At 53.6% G+C, this 7,562-nt stretch overlaps 1 pseudogene; it reads right to left on the bottom strand.

Moving 5' to 3' along the window:
• Positions 1-3,495: 3,495 nt before the first annotated feature.
• On the bottom strand, positions 3,496-7,511 carry LOC127029022 (guanylate-binding protein 1-like; annotated as a pseudogene).
• Positions 7,512-7,562: the final 51 nt, after the last annotated feature.

Below are 7,562 nucleotides of genomic sequence, written 5' to 3' on the forward strand. Positions count from 1 at the left end.
GTTTGTGGATGACACCAACCTGAGTGGTGTGGTTGATACTCTAGAGGGAAGGGATGCCATCCAGAGGGACCTTAACAGGCTTGAGAGGTGGGCCCCTGTGAACTTCAGGAAGTTCAACAAGGCCAAGTGCAAGGTCCTACACCTGGGTTGGGGCAATCCCAAGCATAGATACAGGCTGGGCGATGAGTGGATTGAGAGCAGCCCTGCGGAGAAGGACTTGGGGGTATTGGTGGATGAGAAGCTCAACATGACCTGGCAATGTGCGTTTGCAGCTGAGAAAGCCACCCGTATCCTGGGCTGCATAAAAAGAAGTGTGGCCAGCAGGTCGAGGGAGGGGATTCTCCCCCTCTACTTTGCTCTCGTGAGACCCCATCTGGAGTACTGTATTCAGCTGTGGGGCTCCCAGCATAAGAAAGACATGGACCTGCTTGAGCGGGTCCAGAGGAGGGCCACGAAGATGATCAGAGGGCTGGAGCCCCTCCGCTATGAAGACAGGCTGAGAGAGTTGGGGTTGTTCAGGCTGGAGAAGAGAAGGCTCCGGGGAGATCTTATAGCAGCCTTCCAGTACTTCAAGGGGGCCTCCAGGAAAGATGGGGAGGGCTCTTTATCAGGGAGTGTAGTGACAGAACGAGGGCTAAAAGTTTTAAAACGAAAGAGAGTAGATTTAGATTAGATATTAAGAAGAAGCTCTTTACTGTGAGGGTGGTGAGACAGTTGTGGAACAGGTTGCCCAGAGAGGTTGTGGATGCCCCCTCCTTGGAAGTGTTCAAGCCAGGTTGGATGAGGCTTTGAGCAACCTAATCGAGTGGAAGGTACCCCTGCCTATGGCAGGGGGGTTGGAACTAGATGATCTTTAAGGTCCCTTCCAACCCAAACCGTTCTATGATTCTATGATGCTATGATTCTATGATTCTATGAAAAGCCTGTTGAGTTAAAAAGGAATAGACTTGGAGTGGAAAAAACAACTGTATGAAGAAGGGGAACACCAGGATGACACTGGGCCATGCAGAGAAGGGGCAAAAGTATTGACATCTTGGGGAGCAAGTTCGGGAAGTGATAAATGCTGCCAGTATGAGATTTACAGGATTCCCAGTTGGTGCACGTGGGAAATGGTATCAATGGCAACTTCAGGCTCCTATCCAACCTTGGGCTCTTAAAGAACCAGCAGGAAAAGGTGGCTTAGTTCTTCTGAAGAGCCTTACTAACATCAGTAGATATTGTACACATATTTTCAAGCCACATGCAGACTATTGTATGATTTTAGTTTGACTAGAGAACATTTTTGCAGGGTTGTTCATGACCTAGAGAGGAGACCTTATGCCCAGGTGAGCAACATGAGCTGGAAGGTGGGAAGAAGTGAATTGGGTTGTCATGATGTGTCATATTAACCTGCTGACTTTAACACACTGACCTTACTTAGCTTGGTCCCTTGATTGATCCCAAGACAGAAGGACAACAAGGACTCAAGTAGCAGCAAGGGAAATTTGAACTGGGTGTGAGGAAAAAAACTGTCACCATAAGAGTGGAGCAGTGGTGGGGCAGCGCAGAACTGGACTGGAGAAAGTCACATCACCGACCAGCCAGACCTCTCCTGTGCCAAATCCTCTAGGATGGGTGGTGGCAAGAGGTCCCGGGGCAGGGTACCGCACTCTTGTGGGGCTGATGCATTGCTAGCAATTGCACTTCCAGGCAACTGTATCCTGGGGCTCTGCAGTTCATCCTCAAAAGGACACTCTGCTCTATGGGCAACAGGAGTCAAATGCCCTCAGATCAGGGCTGAGTCTAAAGGCTGGAGTATCTTTAGAGTCGTTGCAGACCTGAGTCCCATCCCCTGGGCTCCCAGGTTACCAGCAGGGCTGTATCCACTGCAGGGAGGGAACCACTGCACTGGCAGAAGCAGATGCATCTCCTCCCTCTCGCCTCCCTTTGCATAGCAGAAGAGAGATCGTTTTTCCCATCGTCACCTTTTCTACTCCATCTGCATTTCCAGGTGCACTCACAGGGGAAGGCAAAATTACGGATGTGGGGGCTCAGGAGGGAAAACAGCACCAGCACAACAGCATGTAGAGGAACAGAGCCTGGGCTTTGTCCTCAGGAGGTTCCCCAGGACCTTGCTGGTGAGCAGGGCTGTGCTCTGCAAACTTTCCTCTGTCACATGCAGACCTCCCCTGCAGGGATGGAGTGCCCACACAGCAGGAAAGTCATTTCAGGGGCTGGTGCCACTGGGGTGACTGCCTTTGGACCAGCCCTTCTGTCCATAAAGAACTCAAAGACCTCTACACCTTCATGTTACTGGAACGGTTGGTGTCCCTGCTTCTTCTCATGGTGCAGCTGAAAATTTAATTCCCTGTAGGGAGAGGGAAACCCCTTTGTCCATGAGTGTCATGGGTTAATCCCATTAGACAGCTAAGCCCCACACATCTTGGGGATGGAGGAGAGAACGGGAAGGGTAAAAGTGAGACAACTCATAGATAAAGAGATAAATACAGTTTAATAGGTAAAGCAAAAGCTGCATGCACAAACAAAGCAAAATAAGGAATTCATTCACTGCTTCCCATCGGCAGGCAGATGTTCAGCCATCTCCAGGAAAGCAGGGCTCCATCACGCGTAACGGTCGCTTGGAAGACAAACACCATAACTCCAAACATCCTCCCTTCCTCCCTCTTTCCCCCAGCTTTTATTGCTTGAGCACAGTGTCATATGGTCTGGGATACCGCTTTGGTCAGTTGGGCTCAGCTGTCCCAGCTGTGTCCCCTCCGAACTTCTTGCCCACCCCAGCCTGCTCGCTGGTGGATGAGAAACAGAAAAGTCTTGATGCTGAGCAGGCACTGTTCAGCAACAGCTAAAACAGGGGCTTGTTATCAACAAATCCAAAACACAGAACCACACCGGCTGCTATGAAGAAAATTAACTCTATCCCAGCCAAAACGAGTACAATGGGACACACGCCTCCCATGAACCCTCTACAGCCATCTCCTGCTGTATCACCCCAGACACCCGTGGGAAGGGGCACTTGGGATCTCTCGGTCCGAAGAAAGGAAACGGGGAGCAGCATGGAGACAGGGGGAGCGAGCAGAGAGCAGAACAGCCCTGTGGGGAGAACTTCCTCACAGCTGCAAAGTGAGAAGAGCCTTGCTAAGGACCAGGGTGGGAACAGCTACATAGCAGAGAATGGCTTTCATCCACTGCTCCCTGGTCATGGGCTCACTCCTTCTGGGTCACTCTGCCCAGGACTGATGCCAAGCAAACCAGGCAGCACTCACCACCTGGATTCCTCGTTTACTCACAACCTCCATGCTGCTTCACGCTGCTGCAGTAAGTGTGACCCTAGGACATGAGCTTAAGCTCTCTCGGGCATGTTTCCCATAGCCCTGGTGAGGAGGTCTCTAGAAGAGGTGCGTTAGAACCCCCAATGACATGTTCTGAGCATGGCAAAATGCTCCCAGACCTGCCTGCTGGCCTTATGGTCTTTCTGTGCCCCAGGCCACCCTGGCTTTAGATGTTCCCCATGCCTTCAGACGAGGTGAGAGACCAGGTGCTCTGGGAGGAAGAGGAGAACATCTTCTCCTGGAGGAGACATGCATGAAAAGCACTAGATAGTGCAGTACAAGTGAACGTGGAGGTCACTTCCATACCCTATGGCAAAGCATCTTGCAGGAAGGGCTTTCAAAATTTCACAGAATTATACGTGAGGACACTACACACCTCTCTTACTTTGTTACTACAGGGGTTATGAAGAAAATCTTCATGGTCTTCAAAGGCGAAGTATGGCAAATGCCAAGCTTAACAGTATCGGTACCATTACACCGATCCAGGACATGAAGTTGTTCCTGCTGTAGTGATATTCCTCCTCCAGTCTATATGTCACCATGCGCAGTTGGGTGGCTTTTTCACAGAAGCCGTCCTTGAGCAACGCACTCCCCTCCTGTGAAGACAGTCAGGTTGTCAGTAAGGGCATGGTGCATGCAGTGAGAGGGGCCCAGAGCCAAGAAACAACGGGAGGGACCCAGCTGGGACCCCTCTGCCATTCCTGCCTGCTAGCCACATCTTGGCACCTGCGCTCTCCCACTTGGTACCTTTGATTTATGTCTGATCATCTTCTGGTGCTCCTCCAGCTGCCTCACACAGCAATGCTCCAGCTTCTTTCTCAGCTGAAGCGTGTGCTCTTTGTAGCTGCGTAACCGGCCCTGCAACTTCTGCTTGTCCTCAGCCCCCTTTTTCCTCTGGACCTCCCTCTCCTGCTCAGCTCTCTCATACTGGTCTTGCTCACCTGTGACAGAGAAAGAGAGGTGTTGCAAGGCAGAAGCTGAGCCCCCAGGCCCCCAAGGAGTACTGTTGACCCCCTCCATCAAGCTTGGCCCTCTACAGGCAGTGGCCTTTCTCCAGCCCAGAAGTTACTTTTCAGCTCCTTGTCCTCCTCTGTCAGGGAGAGGTCTGTCTGGAGGATGCTTTGGCCAGAGTCTTTCTGCTTTGAGGAGACTCCTGCAGGACAGCATCAGCCTGTAAGACCACAGGTATGAAGAGGAATCAGGGGAGAAACAGCAGCTGGGGAGGAATGGTTTCTTGGGGGAAGGGGATGGGACATGGAGCCTCTCCCCTTGAAGGGGAGCTGCTCTTGTTCCTACCATCCACCCCCTTGCCAGGCAGTTCCCAATATTTCTCCACCAGTGCCTGCTGGTCTCCTTTGAAAAGCTGGTAACCTCCTGACACACTGTAGACACCCTCACTGATTCGTCTCTCCATGTGTTGGGAGAGGTCCCTGAGAGCAGCCTCGCACTTGTTGCGGGACGCCTGCTTGTTGTCCATGCAGAACTTCACCTTGACTGCCTCTACCTGGCGCTGTCCGGAAGATGCAGAGGGAAGGCATCAGCCCAGGCTGGGCTGCATCCCCCGCTCTCATGCTAGGCAAAATCAAGCCAGGTCGACATGGGAATTGGGATCTCCAGTCTGTGGGGGTAATCGGCTGGGAGGTGACAGATGGGGAGGGCATTCTGCACCCACAGACATTTCTGGACCAAGGTGCACAGGAGCAGAGAGCATGCCAGGGACCACAGGCTTCACAAAACACAGGGACAAGAATTAGTCAGCAGGACAGGGGAAGCGTGGAAGGCTCCAGGCTTCCAGCCAGGGCAGAGACACATCTGGGCTGCAGCAAGAGAGGGGGCAGGGCTGAGCTTCGTCCCCGTTGCAGCACAGCTTTTGAACCCAGGGAGAAGGGGTAGTGCAGCAGGGACTACTGCCAGTCTGCAGAGTGTGAGAGCAGGCGTTGGGACTGAGTCTCCTCTGAGAGGGCACAGCAGTGTCCTCTGGCAGGAGGCAGGGAGATCCCTGTCCCCCAGGACCATGCTATTTCCTCAAAGCTAAGGGATGATGGTGTCCCTGGGGATCCTGGCTAGGCTGGGGACCACCTACTATGAGCTCTGCCTGGAAAGAGCAGATGTCCTCCTTGAATGCCCGTGCCATGAACAGCTCCAGCGTCTCCCGCTCGCACTGGGTGTGCAGCTCCAGCAGCTCCTGAACAGTCTCCGTCGGCAGCTTCGCCCGCTGCTCCATCAGATCCTGGTACAACGTCACAGCCTCTTTCACTGCTGCTGCGTTCTCAACCTGTGCCAGGGCGAGCACCGCACTCTCCAGGCATGGCACTGCCCCGCTCTGGATGGCCTCCACGTAGGTCACTGCCAGTTTCCCCAGCACTGCCAAGCAGGACCAAGGATGAGAGATCTGCAGCCTGAACAAAACGCAGGCTCCCGTTCGGCCCTGGGTCCTGCCATATCCCTGCTGCCTCCCTGCCAGAGTCTTCCTGAACTTCTCCTAACTCTCTCCCACCCCGCCTGCAACGTTCCAAAGCTCCCAATCCAGAAGCAGGGACAGCAGCCAGCAGAAAAGCTCTCCCTTTCCCCACCTGCATCATTTGAATCTGCATCTGATCCTTCCCCAGACACACTCCCAAGAGCTGCTGGCCATCCAACCCTCTGGGCAACAGTACTCACAGTGCCCTGTTATGATGTGGCCACCAGGGATGGTCTTAGGTGGAGACTTTTCCCAGACGTGGCTGCAGAATTTCTCCACCTGCTGCTGGTATTCAGGATCAAGCTCATCATCCTCAAGCTCCTCCAAGCGGACCAGGTCCCTCTTGCTGGCCGGTTGGTCAAAAACAAAGCACTTGCGATCCGGAAAGAACTGGCGGATGCATTCCCGGGGCTGGTTGTAGCGTTGGGTCTCCGGGCCGCTCCCTGTGGGGTAAGAGGACACGGAGCAAGTTCGCTGGGCTTGGGCTGTTGTTGAATTACACTGAAATGCTGCTGTGTCTGGGGCTGGATGTCTCCAGCAGCACAGCACCATTCTCTTACCAGCCTTTAACTTCAGTGCGTTCTCCAAGTATTCGTCCTCAGAGATTTCCTTCCCAGCCACCTTCAGCTGCAGTGTGAAATCCCGGACAGCCCAGATGAAACTCGGGAAGAAGAGGACAAATTTCTCTGAATCCTCCACTTCATCTTCACTCTTCTTGGGTGCTGCTTTCAACTTGACATGCTCAGTCAGCTTCACCACATAGCTAGGGAGCTGGCTAAGGAAACAGGGACCTCAGCTCTGAATGCAGGGGCATCGCCACCCTGCAACCACTCAGCACTTCATGGGGAAGAGAGGAGACTCTGCGGGGACAGAGAACAGCCTGGAACTGCCAGAAGGAGGAGGGAAAAAACCCTCAGCCCTGAGGTCCATGACACGGGATTCCTAAGGACTCAAAGCACATCACTGGGCACCACCAGAAGGTTCTGCAGCTGTTTGAAGACCATGGATTTGTCAGCCCCTAGCCCACCACACAGGGAGAGGAGGGCATCCCCGGTGCTGCTGTCCCACCAAGGATACTGCAGCTGGTCCATGGCTTGCTGGTCAATGGTGCCTCTGCTGTTGTAGATCAGGGTGCTGGAGAGCAGTATGGTTAGCACAAAGATCCATGTGTCGTTCTTGGTGTCGCCCTGGAACAACAACCCTTGGCTCTTATCAACAAGACCCCCTAAGTATGAGCAAAGCACCACATCCCCAGACCCTGAATGCCCCTAACCAACAGGCCATGGCAAGACCAGGTTTTGGAGAGATCCCCCCCATGCCATCGCCATATCTTTCTGTAGCTGGGCTTCTCTTCAACCCTTAACTCTCAGGGTCCCGCAGACCTCTATCAAAGTGCTTCCTGCGCTCCTCATTCCTCTTCTGCTGCACTTTTCCAGAAAAGCAGAGGAATTGGGCAACTTGTCTACCCCAGCCTCCTTTCCCATGGCCTCTGGCTCTTCCCAGCACACAGGCTGGAGGCCACCATAGGTGGTGGGAGCACCTTGACTCTGGTCACCATGGCTGGGCCCTCAAGAGCTTCCACAAAGTGCTGGGAATGCACAAAGGGAGCTTCTGCTTCTTCCATACCTTCTCCACGTCGCCCAGCCCTTCAGTGTCCAGCAGCACCAGAGTGTGTCCAGGCTGGCAGGGGTGAGGTAACACCACATCCAGATACCTTTGGTGTGGGACTGCACGCTGGAGCCCAGGGAGAAACCTGTGCGGAGGACGCAAGG

Source organism: Gymnogyps californianus, unplaced genomic scaffold (assembly GCF_018139145.2).
Source record: "Gymnogyps californianus isolate 813 unplaced genomic scaffold, ASM1813914v2 HiC_scaffold_62, whole genome shotgun sequence".
Lineage (NCBI taxonomy): Eukaryota > Metazoa > Chordata > Aves > Accipitriformes > Cathartidae > Gymnogyps > Gymnogyps californianus.